The sequence below is a fragment of the Lonchura striata genome, chromosome 12 (assembly GCF_050655825.1).
Source record: "Lonchura striata isolate lonStrDom1 chromosome 12, ASM5065582v1, whole genome shotgun sequence".
NCBI lineage: Eukaryota > Metazoa > Chordata > Aves > Passeriformes > Estrildidae > Lonchura > Lonchura striata.
The window spans coordinates 2,778,949-2,792,238 of NC_140714.1; the positions used below are offsets into that span (position 1 = coordinate 2,778,949).

General features: G+C 45.8%; 1 protein-coding gene across 17 annotated transcripts in view; it reads right to left on the reverse strand.

Moving 5' to 3' along the window:
- CHL1 (cell adhesion molecule L1 like) overlaps positions 1 to 13,290 on the reverse strand; it is a 140,016-nt gene that overhangs the window by 65,287 nt on the left and 61,439 nt on the right. For 2 of the 17 annotated variants that reach the window (XM_085590280.1, XM_077786190.2), the window contains one exon: positions 9,236 to 9,331. The exons of 12 other annotated variants lie outside the window; for them this stretch is intronic. The gene's annotated coding sequence lies outside the window, so the exon portion shown is untranslated. Of the gene's footprint in view, positions 1 to 5,248; positions 5,390 to 9,235; positions 9,332 to 13,290 lie in introns of all 17 variants that reach the window. 3 more of the 17 variants (XM_085590279.1, XM_085590284.1, XM_085590281.1) reach the window with 3 other exon arrangements.

Below are 13,290 nucleotides of genomic sequence, written 5' to 3' on the forward strand. Positions count from 1 at the left end.
AAAAGCTGTCAACTCTGTATGAGGAATTACAAGCCACAAGGGCTTGAGTAGTGTGGGAGTTGAATCAAAAAGTAGAATTTTGGGGTTTTTAGAATGGGGTTCAGGGGGACAAGATGGAGGAATTTGGGTGTGTCCTGACCTTCTTCTCCTTCTCCTTGCCCTCCATGCCTTGCTGTGCTGGTGACACTTTTCTGTTGGTTTAAGGCACAGACACACTGCCCAACAGAAATGACAGATATTGGCACGTTATTGCAAACATGGCACAGGCAGTTTTTGGTATAAAATGCAAACACCCCCTGAGGGCAGACAGAATGCCATGGCCGAGCTGCTGGCCAGAGCTCAGCAGGGCAGAGAGAGAATGTTCTGGAGAAGGGAAAATAAACAGCCTTGAGAAGCTGATCCTGCACACTCAGACTGCTCCTCTGGCTGCAGGGCTGAGAGAAAAGACTTTTACATCCTTGGGGTCACCTCAACACCCAGACCCCGAGAAGATGTGGGTGGGCTGTTGCTGCTGATGGCCACCTCATCACACTTCAGTGATAACATTACTGACATGGCACCTGCCAGTAAATTGAGATAAGCAGCCACGTGGCCACTCCTTCCAACAGGAGCACACAAAGCTGCACCAAATTCTGCCCTGATGGAAATCAGGTAAACACCAACATCTGTATTGATCTGAAGAGAATACTGGGAAATGGGACACCAGGTGACCCCACAGTGGCTCAGAACAGAAATCCTCTGTCCTCCTGCAGCTGTTTGGGGACTTTCCAAGCCAGATCTGCTCTTTAATACCAACAGGTCTTTCCTCCAGAAATTTAAGTATCTTTTTCTATTAATTAATTGCTTCCCTGCCCATCCTCACTGCACATAAAACTGCTCCTTTTCCAGTTCATTTTTGGTCTGGGTTAACTGGGCAGCAGCTCTGAGCACGGAACCACTGCAGCAGCTCCTGTGACAGACAAGTTTAGATCACTAGACACAATCTTTTCCTGAGTGTAAACGAATCCATATTTTTACATTAATCTCCTTTAATCCTTCTTCCAGTTCTACTGTGGCACCAACCTCTCTTTCAGGGGAAAATCTGGATTTAATGTAGTGTACTCGAGGTATGTGTATTACCACATCCTGAAGCACAAATTGCTTGCGGAGATGTTGTGCAGACTTCTGAGAAACCCACAAGTATTTAATTAGCAAGTTTCTAAGGTATTTAGAGTGGAATTAAAAGTACCATGCTGAAATTTTAGACTGTATTCCTTCACTGGACTATAAAATGTACTTTGCATGATTCCTGTACAAGTCACCATAAAATAAGGGTCTGGCTTTACATATTCATATTTACAGATGTAAGAGTAGCCTAATCCCCACACTGTGTCTGGTTTATCCCCTGCACCTGAAGGCTTGGCCACACATCATTCCTTTTTTAAGCTATGGAAACACAGGAATTATTCCAGCACGAGGAGATAACGCTGTAGCAGAGGAATGCCATGACCTACAAACACACAGTGACCACCATCCTCCCTGCTGGTCACAAACCAGCCCAGATCTGAGCTTTGCAGACACACCTGAAAGCACAGCCTGTTAAAAATTCCACTGTTGTCCGAGGCTTTTGCCATTCTGCATTTCCTTGAGATGCTACATCTGCTAAACGAGTTTAGCACATTTCTGGCTGAAACTAGTTTTATATTAATTGAGATTTTCAACAGCCGTTAGCATTTCAGCTCACAGGTCAAGCATGAAGCAGAAAGCAGAGGACAGCAGCAGGTGGGGTGGGTGATGGGGATGAGGCTGTGGCAGCCACAAAGGGAAGGGAAGGAAAAGAAAGGAAAGCAGGCTGCAGTTTGTGCTCAGATGAGACTGCCAATGACAGCCTCTGCCAACAGAGGTGATGCAAATTCTCCGAAATTTCAACACGAATTTGCAAAGGTGCCTGCTTCTTTTGTACTCTCATCCTGCCTCTTTCAAAATGCATAATAATGGGAAAAATAATGTGTTTTCTCCTGTTAATACAAACAAACATGAGTTCTAGTAAAGCAACATCTCCTTGAAGCAGCCCTGCCTCGCCTGGAAAGGCTCTCGGGGAGCCCAGCACATGCCACAGCCAGTCTGAGCCATTGCTTGGAGCACAGCCTTGGCACACACCGAGCCAGGAGAGCTCCAGTGCCTGGGAAACGTGGGCAGGGAGGTGCCAGGCAGGGCTCTGGCAGGCCTGGGGCTGGTGAGATTGTTCTGTCAGCAGAAAGCTCGGGGAGAACAGCACAAAACTCACTCCAAAGGCACAGCCAAGGGGGTTCTGCCACGGGAGGAGCCATGCACTCTCTCAGGTAGTAAAGGAGGGGGGAAATTTTCACACCCAGCCCCTGATGGGCTCCAGTCCAGGCACAGGAGCCACCCCAGTGCCAGGAAAATCCCCTGACAATGGCAGAAACCACTGCAGGGCACCAAGGGCTCCACGTGGCCATTCTCACAGGCCGGTTTGTGTTTGCTGGAGAGCTCCCTGTGCTGCTAACGAGGTGACATTGAAACGTAAATTTTAAGGAATTTAGAGATTTTAGAGGAGCTATGGTTTTAGTTAGAAATAAGCCTTACTAGAGTTAATTAAAATAATAATAATAAATGAGTAGGCCTAGATGAAGTAAGGAGTTAGTAGTTAACTAATAATTGATTGCTTGTCAGCACAATGTTGAGTTAGGTGGGTTTATAATGCAGAATACACAAACTGACAAAGAGCTTTTAGGAACATCAGACAATTGTGGAGCTCCTCTGTTCTGAAACCAACTGAAGACAAGGAATGGGAGTTCCACCAAGAGTTCATTTGTCACATTTGCATTGAAAAGGTAGAAAGGTCACAATGAGGAAGACTTCATTGACTTCCTCATTTTGGGACCCCTCCCCATGGAAGGGACACTGACCCATTTCAAGGGACAAACCACGCATGCTGAATGGCTTTTGGAGTAATTAGCATATGAAGCGGGGAATGGGATGTACCAAAATTATGAATATGTATTTATGTTTTGGGTATTCAATACTTATAATCACCTGAAAGCTGCAGTGTGTATTTGGGAGCAATCCCACACACAATAAACACACACTTTCTAACTTTAAACTGTTAGAGAGTTTTTGTCTGTCACAATTGGATATTGGTACTAGATCAATATCCATATTTTTTCAATAAATCAACATCAACAGGGGGGAAAAGGGATTTAATTACAAATTAATTACCTCTAGAAACAGCAGAAAACAGTTATTATTCCCATTCAGGATCATCTTTACCTGCTGCATGCCAGGCAGGTGAACTCACTCAGATGTACAAAGCTGGCAATGTTGTCAGATATCAAACCCCCTAAATCTGAGCTCCCTGTGCCAGGAAAAATGCACACTCACAGAGCTTTTCTGCCTCAGGGACTCAGGAGATGCTCAGTGGATTCCCAAGACCATGAGAGAAAAATCCTGGCAGGCTTCACAGAAAAAACCTTAAAGAAAAACTGACCCCAAAAGTGCAGCAAATCTCCTCTCTCAGTTTTACCCTGCATCTCAGCACAATGGCACTGAAAGTCACTGGGACACGGCGTGTTCCTAATTTAAATTGCAGCCAGTGACTCGTGACCAGGGAGAGTTCCACAGCAAGCAGGCTCTGAACTCTCTGCCTGCCTCTGATTCTCCTCCTTCTGTGTAATAACAGAGATTAGCTCTTCCAGCTTCCTGGAGGATCTCCCCACACTTGCTTTTCCTGATAAGTCAAGGCCATTAAGTATCCAACATTTTCTACGTTGCCAAAGATACAAGGGATTACTTGGGAAAAAAAAAAAAATCGAGTGAAATGTAGTGATTTCACACAGACCCTGCATGGGAGCGTTTAAGGGTACAAGTGAAATAATCCACATCACTCTGAAGTCCTCATGTGCCTGTGTGGACAGCCAGCAGCATCCTTAAATTTCAGAATCTTGGTCTGATTCTACCAGGCTCCAGTGGAACTCGCAGTCTGCCAAGGCAGTAGCACCACAGGAACTGATTTATGGCAATAATTGTAGGATTTGGCCCAGTTTGTGCATTAGGAATCTGAGTAGCTGAGCAAACAGGATGGAATTAGAGATTCATGTATAATTCATCCTGATTCTGCACTTCCTGCTTTCCCTGTTTTCACCTGGAATCTCCAACAGTTTCCTTTTTCCATTAAGAACTTCACATCTCAACAAAACTCCCAATAAAGCTAAATAAAAACACACATTCAGCAGCCCACCCACCAGGGGAAACACTCTTGGCTCACCTGCATTTTTTAGGAGCTCGTTTTTAGAGACTCATGAGGAAGATGGGACAAATTTTTCTCAGGATCTCCAGAGAGGAAAAGAGCTCAGAATCATACCAGGAGTACCTGAGACATTCTCCTCAGTAGCATATAATACTGCCATTTATCTGGTCATCATTTTGCTCCTACAGCTTCTGTTAATGGAAATGTTTCTTGGCAAAGCTTTCAGGGAAATCAAGTTGTTGATAAGGTGAAGATTATTTCTGAGCACAGCAGCAATTTTCTGCACTTGCTCTGGTAGTTTTACCATTGTAAGGGAAAAGCATCATTCAAAACACTCCAAACCCCAATGATTTTCTAGCTGCAACAGTTGCTTTTCTCCATTAATACCTTTTTATTTTTTTTTTCCTAAGGCACTAAATCAAAACATCCATCAACAACACTGAAGACAGCTGGCTGACAATATATTGAATATATCTACTGTGAAATAAAGGGGAGAGACTCTGTAATTCTGCTTCTCTCTCCTCAGGATCCACATTCATCATCCCTTTCAGCACTGTCAGGGACTGCAGTGCCTTCAGGTGATCACAGGAGATGTTTCCTCAGGCACACCACAAGCCCTGGGTGCATTTTAAGGCACAGTTGATCTTTAGAGGTACAATTTGACTCCAGCTAGGTGGCTGAGCAGAAAACAATGAGGAAGCAACACGGGCAGCAAAACACACTGTTCAAACAGACCAAAAGCCTTGGGAAACCAGGAGTGCTTGGAAAAATATGATTTACCTGTTTACTCAGTAGCCAGGGGAAAATGTTTTGAAGGAAATGGAGCAAGACTAAATCTATTCCCTCAGCTCCTGAGGGGTTGGTAAAATATCTCCCAAGGCCACACAAGAAGGTTTAGAAAGAACCCAGAGGAAATGCCCACTAACTGGAGAGCAATTTAGGTGCCTGCTTTTCCTTTACTTTTGGTTTTTGCTTTCCATAGGAGCAGCAAAATCCACTCACCTGAACCTCACCACTGAATATGAAATCTTTGTTTCAAAAGCTGGAGCTGCTGCTGGTTCCCCATGATGTGACTTTCTGAACACTGAGCACAAACCCATCATTATCATCCCCCACTTTTGGAAAAAACTCCACTCCACCTTGCTGGAAATGAAAGTAAATAAAATCAAATTAGAAATACAGCGAGCAAATATCAGGAGTGGAGAGTTCTGCCTGAACAATTAAAATCTGCTGAAATAATGTAAAACTGCAAGAGGAAGCTTCAAGTTGAATGTCAAACAGGCAGGACCAGGATTTCACTGCCCAATCTGTCCACAGCACCAAGTTCTTCAGAACAAGGGTGGCTTTTGCTCCCCCAGCAGAAATGTTGTTCTAATCAATGATTTGCACAGTGGGAGAAGTGCTTTCCATGCCACATGCATGAAAACTGTGTTATAAACTTCATCCAGAGCTTCTACAGATGAAAACTGTGCTACAGATTTCATCCAGAGCTTCTACAGATGAAAATTGTGTTACAGACTTCATCCAGAGCTTCTACAGATGAAAACTGTGTTACAGACTTCTTCCAGAGCTTCTAGAGCATCACAGACATTGCTCTGCCATCTTCTTAAAAAAAATTAAAGAAGAAATGGTCTATAAATTGTCAAATTGTTTATATCTCATTTGTGTCACATCATGGGTAAACTTAATGTCCTCTAATAATTATCTCACAAAAAAATAATTATGTTCCTTGTAAAGACTAAGCAGAAAGTGGTTAAAAACTCCTAAAAAATCATAGAGAGGAGTCAGTTATTCACAAGGCCTTTCATGCTCTGGTCTCTCAAATACCTTTGACTGAACTTCTGGTCCTTCATGCTTCCCTGTTGCCCTGATTTTTAAAAGGGTTCAGTTTTGTTTTATAGTTCTTCTGAAAGCTTTAAAGTTCTCATAAAACTTGTTTAGCCTTCTGATAATGTTTACATGTTTGAGAGAACGAGTTCCCACACCATTTCATGTATAATTAGAATAGTTTACACATTTCTTTGTAGGTGGAGAGAAATGATTGATTGATCTTTGGACCAGTGTGGTTGGAGAAGTGGTAATTCCATCCTCCAATCCATGGCCACCTTTGGAATTCTATAATTACCAGATGTTTGAATAAAACTGGGTCTTTTTTTTTTTTTTTTTAGCTTACCAAGCTTCTGTGTATTCATTTTGTGTCTAATAGCAACATTTCCCTGCAGCCCTGAGCCTGGAAATGTCCCAGAGCATGGCAGAGACTGATGGATTCACTCCTGATGGATCTGAGCATTTCCAAGAGCTCTGCTGGCACAGACCTTGCATGGACACCTCGCACTCCTTTCTCCTGCCCAGCCCACCTGGTTGGTCAAACAACATTTCTTATGGAGCTGAACTGCAGCTGGGAGCTTGAGGGATGCTCTGAGCTGCTCCCTAAAAAGGGGATTGCATCATTATAAATAACATTTCATGTTCAATAAAAGGCATGGAGCCTTTAGAAATCCAGGACACAAGGTGGCAGATGCAGAAGGTGCAAAGGGAACTCAGCAGGGGTCTGGTATTAAATGCAGAAAACTCCCCACAGCTGGGGCAGCTCCCTGGCACGAGGGCACAAGACGGGTTTTACTAAGGAGTTGGAAAACCTTTGAGTTTCAAGACAGAAATATATGAATTGCTATGAATTTATGAGGTTAAAATTATCTGGAAAAGCCACGCATTTATAAATCCAGAATCTAAAATGAAGAAGTGTCCTTCTTTAGTCCTTATTCCAAGATAATTTCATGTAGTTTATGCTCTGAACCTCTCCTTTAGTTCCCTGAAGCTAGAAAAGCACTGATTCTGTACCAACCAAACTCTGATTTATTCTACATGGCAGAAAAGCCTTCCTCATGAGACCCTGTACACCTCAAATACAGGCAGCAGGTTTTCTTGACATTCTCCTCTGTAAAACTCCCAGGGCTTGAAGCATCCTGTTTTTCCAGACAGGCAGAGAAGGAGCTCATGGCCACTGAAGACACCAAAATGCAGAAATGAAACCCATTTGCAATTACAGCACAAGCCCTTGGAGCTTTCCCCTCCACTCTCATTTTCCTCCCTTTATTTAGCTGAAGTTATTTAGAGGCCAGATCTCTGTTTAAGCAGCTGCTGCCACAACTAGTTGGCCCAAGCAGCTTTTTTAATTAAATATTTGCTGCTGTGAGAGTTTTCTCTCCCCTCCCTGCTCTCCTTGTGGACAACATTTGTTCTTGCCAAGATAAGAGGAATCAGCCTCCAGCTTCGCCTGCAAGGCCTCCTGCACTCCAAGCCCTGCAATGGTGTGAAATCCCCACAAAAATTCATTTTTGTGATAGGCATCACGACATTTTCCTATCAAGGACAACCATCAGCAATGAGGAAAAGAAATAAAGCTTGCTGGGATTTAATAATGATTATTAAATTATGTCATTTACATAATTAGACCTCAGTACTAACTATGGCATATCTCTTTTATGGCATGGTAAATTGGCAGAGCACTTCATAAAGAGATTTTTGGGGTTTTTTTTCCCTTCTCTTCCACCAATTACAGGGGAGTAGATCAGGTAAATGATATCAGAACCCATACTAAGCAGGTTTACACAGAGGCAGGAAATAGAGGTGAGTTTCATGACGTGAATGAGAGAATTCTTGAGGAATACAGATTTCAAACAGGTTTCTTAGACATTTGTTGCTCTCAGAATTTCTTCCTAGTCAGCAGCCAGGTCCAGCAATGCCTCTGGGATGTTCTGTGGTATTTCCCAAGCAGGATCAGGGAAGCACTGGGTTTGCTCTGCCAGAGGTGTGCTCAGAATTGTTCCCTCTGTTCCTCCCAGCAGGAAACCCTGGGAACAGCATTAAAGGCAATGGCTTGACCCAATGCCAGCAAAGGCTTGACTTGCTTGGGGAAAAGCTCCAAGTGATGTTTCATACAGCAGAGGTGCCTTGACTCATTTTTACCTGGTCCAGGTGTGACCGAGATTCTCACCTGTTTCCAACCTGGAAACAGCAGAGCCAAGGCAGTGTGAAGAAAAAAAAACCCCAAACTCTGCATTGAAGCCAGTTTGACACTGGAGGTAAAACAGAGAAGCAAAAAAGTTTTGCTTTTTGAGCAAAGCTGTTTCAACAGCTGGTCCAGACACTCGGGGTCCCCCTCCAAGCAGAAATGAGGAAGCAGCAAGGGATGAGCTCCCTGTGAGGATGGGGAGAGGCTGGGATGGGATTCCCAGAGCAGATGGGGCTGTCCCTGCATCCCTGGAAGTGTCCAAGGCCAGACACAAGTCAGGGCTTGGATCAGCCTGGGACAGTGGGAGGTGTCCCTGCATGGCAGGGGTGGATGAGCTTTTAAGTCAAAAGCCAAGCCCAAACCACTCCACGATTCCATGAGGCTGAAGGGATAAAAGTGCTGAGCAGCAGCAGCACAGAGGAGCACAGGATTTGGAGAAATGGAGCTGGAGAGAGGGAGGTTTCAGGAAAAAGGAGGCAGCAGGAGGAGCACACAAGGAAATGAGAGCAAGACCAGAGGAGGCTGAGGCAGCAACTCCAGGCTGGGAGCAGCTGCTGCTCCACGTCTGTGAGCGAGGAGCACATCCTGGGAGAGGGATGGAGCTGGCAAAATCTGGGAATGCAGCTGGGCAGGTATCAGTGCTGAGCAGAGACAGGCAGCACAGGGACTTGGGAGAATTTGTGAGGCTGGAAAAGGAACTGGCTGGGGAAGAAATGAAAGAGAGTCTGAGTCTCAATCCCCGAGCAGGGAACTGGGGAGCCTGTGATGGCAGTGGCAGTCTGGGGGGATCAGAGAGCAAAGCAGCAAATTCTGCATTTGAGAGTATTTCAAACCTGCCTGAACTCCCCAGGCTGGAGCCACGGAGGGAATTTATTTCAAAAAGAAAAACCATTATCATATCACCAAGCAATTTTAAAAAATACATATAAAAAAGATGTATTAAGGCAGACAAGACTGTACAAACTGTTCAGTACCTGGGCACAGGAGGACTCAGCCCTTACTTACTCCAGTCTGCACCAGGGTGTATCCTCTGAGGACAGCACAGATGCTCCTGACTGACATCAGCTTCACTGGCAAAGAAGAAATAAAAATCTCTTCTTGTGTTTCCATGGGAAACCTGTCAGATTCCACTCATGCACCACAACACCTCGCTGCCTTTCCAGGAACAGAAGCAACTGGTGAAGAAAAACAGGGCTGGGGCCACTCTCTGTTACCTGTCTCAGGAAGATCTTTATTGGGGGGATTTATTAATATGATTTGCATGTTTATAAACATCACCAAAGAACTGCAATGCTGTGTGCTTCCTGAGAGGAGCAGGAAACAGCAGTGTCCCCATTCCCTCTGCCTCCCTCACATCCATTCACCACACACCAAGCTCACTGGCACCAGGCAGGTAAATCCAAGTCTAATAAATGCTTCCAGAGGAGGATCTGCCTCTTAAGTTCTTGAGGGGAAATACACAAACCACAAAAAAGAAAACCCAAAACCCACTCTGGGATTCTCAAATTACCCCCGGAGATTGGGCTCACAGGTTACTGGTGGTATTTAATGTGAGCAGAGCATCCAAATCCCTGGAAGTGCTGGTCCCCATCATCCCTGACAACACACAGAGATCTTTCAGATCAGTGCAGGAATCAGGGAAGCTTGAGAGCTGCTCTAAAATGCACCTTACATTATGGAGCAGCCAGAAAATGAAAAATTAAAGAGTGAAGTCTCCAGGTGGGCTTTCACCCCCAGGAGACCTCTCCAAAATCCAAGCACTGTCAGGCTGAGCTCACCAAAGCAAAGACAAACACGATTCCTCCTTTGGAGGTAATGCCTTCAGCAGCTCCTAATCCAGGTACACATGGAGTTTGTGTTTCCTAATTGTGTCTGCTTTTCTTTTGTAATAACAGCATTTCTAATTTTGCAACTTTGGCTTTATTAGAGTGAAAGTTGTTTCCATTCTCAACGTGGCTAATGTTTAAATGGGCTCCCAGAAGCTTGCTGGGTACAAAGAATACCACTTTCACTCTCAGAGGAATCAGTGTTTTCAACAAATACTTTAAGCTTCTATAATCCAGGACAAGTTGGGGCATCCCAAGCGTCTGGGAGCGGCTCTCACCTGCTGCAAAATCTGCTCCAGGGCTGCTGAAAGGAATCTGCAGGTGAGGAGGAGCCATCCCAGGAGCTCCATGTTGTCTCCCTATCCAAAGGGACAATCCAGGACTCCATAGAAGATCCAGGCTGGTGCAAAGTGTGGCTCATCTGTTGTTAGAGCTGGTGGAGAAGCATTGGCAGGGGCTGCCCAGGGAGGTTTGAGTGCCCATCCCTGGAGGTGGCACCTGGAGGTGGCACTGAGTGCTCTGGGGACAAGGTGGGGATGGGGCACAGCTGGGACTCGGGGATCCTGGAAGGCTTTTCCAAGCTCAGTGATTCTGTGGCTGCTGTGTAGATGGGAATGGGGTCACAGAACAGATCCCAGAGCCTCACCCAGCACCTCCTGCTGAGCCCTACACCCCAAAATATTCAGCTCAAACACATACCTGCACTCTGGGGCTGACCTGTGTTGTTGAAAAGCCCCCTGAGCAGCAATTCAACCATGAGCATTGAGAGGGTGGCTTTAATTTCACTGGAAATCTGGCAGTCCCCTGCCCCAGCTCCTCAGGGATCACAGGCTGAAGTGTCTCCTGCAGGGAGGAATGACACCAACCTGACCCCAAAGCCACCCCAGCTGCCCTGCAGGTGACAGAGCCAGGGTGCCACGTATCACCCACTCCAACAGCTCTGCCAGGGAACGTTCCACTAATCCTGAAGCACAAAAAGGCTTCAAATATCTGTCAGTCAGGCTGCTCCCTGCTGGCCTCCCCGCAGCCCCCGCAGCCTTGCTGGGAGGATTGTTATTGAGATCACCAGCGCTGCCAACGTGCTGAGGAAAATTAAACCCCAGCCGTGGAAACAATAGCTATTACAAAGTGTGCAACCAGCAGGAGATGGGATGAATGGTTGTAATTCCAAGGCGTAGAAAGCTTTTTAAAAATGTCTTTAATCTCCTCCATACTTCTTTAATATTTTGCTGCCTAATCGTGGCGTTTTATAGCCGGGCCGTAATTTCAGTGAGGTACAAACTTGTGGAGCATAATGTCAAGCTATGTGGTAGAGTCAAGTAAACATTTGTAGTAATTATATGCCCAGGAGATTTCATCACCTCGCAGAATTAACAAGCAGCTCAGTAAATTACATATCACTCCATCTGCAATTGCTGCATCTCCAGCAAAGAGCTCGGCTCCATCTCCAGCAGCCCTGACACGACGTGTCAGAGCACAGTGCAAACCTGTCAGCCTGATACTGTGCACTCCCATCAGCCACCACCTCGCCTCACAAAGCTGCTTTTCAAAGGTTTGGAGCACAGTTCTCCTTCCAGAGAAAAATCACAGCCCGATCCAGTAAAAGGAGGCAGTTTGCTCACACCTTGTGATTCATTCTAGAATTTGTTTCCACTTCGGACTCGCCACGGAGCAACGTTCAAAGGGATGAGCTCGGGGTAGTGGAGATCAAATGGGTGTCTGGGAACCCTGAAATGCTCCAAGCTCAGGAAAGGCAGCAGCAGCCAGGTTCTCACTGCGCACACATGTTCCAAAAGCTCTGCACAAAGCTCACTAAGCACCCTGACAATCATCCTGATGGAGCAGGAGCCAACAGCTACTGCCTCTCCTGTTGGAAACTCAAGGAATGAGAATGGCTCTGATGATTTCCAAGGCAGAAAATGCAGATTGCTTTTAAATGTCTCTTCCTCGGCTCCCCCAGCCATGCCAGGGTTACCAGGCAGAGCGATTACAAACAAGCTCCTCGATTAGGAATTCGGGCACAGCAATAAATTGCCCAAGCAGCTGCTGCACTCTGGCTCAGAGATGAGTGCCCTTTAGCGTTTGCTAAAGTGATTTCCTACAAAATCCCTGCCATTTGTCAGGCCACTACCTGGAAGGTGGAATACACTTACACGACTTGCAGATTCATCACCGGCTAATTCTGTTCTCTGAACAGCACAAAGCAAAAAGGAGACAATGCTCAGCCATCAGCTTCCTTCATGTCTCACATCAGTTTTAAAGACAGTGGTTACCACCTTCCACACAGAATCACAGAAGGGTTTGGGTTGGGAGGGACCTTAAAATCCATCCAGTTCCAGCCCTGCCATGGCAGGGACACCTTCCACTGTCCCAGGCTGCTCCCAGCTCTGTCCAGCCTGGCCTTGGATGCTTCCAGGGATCCAGGGGCAGCCACAGCTTCTCTGGACACCCTGTGCCAGGGCCACCCTAGGAAGAATTTTTTTTCCTAATATCCCATCCAAACCTATTCTCCTTCAGCCTGAAGTCATTCCCTCCAGTCCTGTCCCTGCAGGCCCTCCCAGAAGTCCCTCTCCAGCTCTCTTGGAGCCCATTTAGGCACTGAAAGGCACAGTTAGGTCATCCCAAAGCCTTCTCCAGGCTGAGCAATCCCAATTCTCTCAGCCTTTCCTCCCAGCTGAGCTGCTGCACCCCTCACATGCAGCACACCTGAACCTGGGGCTCCACGTGGGAGATGCTGCTCCCCTCCAACCCTCCAGGGATGAGCTGAGTCCAGCCTTGCCTTTGTACCATCTGACCTCCAAGGGGACAGGAGCTAAAAGACAGGGACACAGGCAGGGATGTGAACAAGCTGTAACACCAGCGAGCTCTTTTCTGACACAGGAGTTTATCTGTTCATTTATTTCATCTCCCTGGCAAATTTAATCCTGCTTCTAACTTTTCTCCTTGCAGGAGCGATGTGCTGGAACCACATCTCTGAGCACAGTCAACATTAGCACTCGAGCATTGTTTTCTTTCCCTAAGTGACTAATTTATATTGTGCATTCTCTAATACCACTGCCATCTGCCAAAAGGTGTTCAAACCATCCACATTGCAACAGACTCTATTAATATGTATTAGAAATCACATTACAGTTGACATAAGCCATTTCTGTACATGCATATGAAAAATACGACTATTATGTTTAAAACTTTCAACTAATCAT